This window comes from Arachis duranensis, chromosome 7 (assembly GCF_000817695.3).
Source record: "Arachis duranensis cultivar V14167 chromosome 7, aradu.V14167.gnm2.J7QH, whole genome shotgun sequence".
Lineage (NCBI taxonomy): Eukaryota > Viridiplantae > Streptophyta > Magnoliopsida > Fabales > Fabaceae > Arachis > Arachis duranensis.
In genome coordinates this window covers 38,249,380-38,249,985 of record NC_029778.3, presented here as the reverse complement: position 1 = coordinate 38,249,985, position 606 = coordinate 38,249,380, and positions in this window count along the sequence as shown.

The window sequence follows — 606 nt, the reverse complement described above, 5'->3', positions numbered from 1 at the left end:
TTGATGCACGTTCTGGGCGTTCAACGCCCATGTAATGCATGTTTCTGGCGTTGAACGCCAGTTTCATGCTTGTTTTTGGCATTCAGCGCCAGTTTGTCCTCTCTGTGCACCTTCCTGGCGTTTAACGCCAGGTTGTTGCTTGTTTCTGGCGTTCAGCGCCAGAATGGTGGTCTGTTCTGCCGTTGAACGCCAGCCAGATGCATCTTACTGGCGTTGAACGCCAGTCTGCGCTGCCTCCAGGGTGAACAATTTTTTTCTTCTCCCAGCCCGTGCGTCCTCCAGAGTGAAAAATTTTTTTCTTCTGTTTTTGACTCTGTTTTTAATTTTTTGATTTTTTCGTGATTCCTCATGATCATGTACCTAATTAAACACAAAAATAACAAAGGAACAAAATAAAATAAAATTAGATAAATAAAATTGGGTTGCCTCCCTACAAGCGCTTCTTTAATGTCAATAGCTTGACAGTGGCTCTCATGGAGCCACAAGGTGATCAGGTCAATGTTGTATAGTTGCCCACACCAAACTTAGAGTTTGGACATGGGATCTTAACACCAAACTTAGAGTTTGGTTGTGGCCTCACAACACCAAACTTAGAGTTTGACTGTG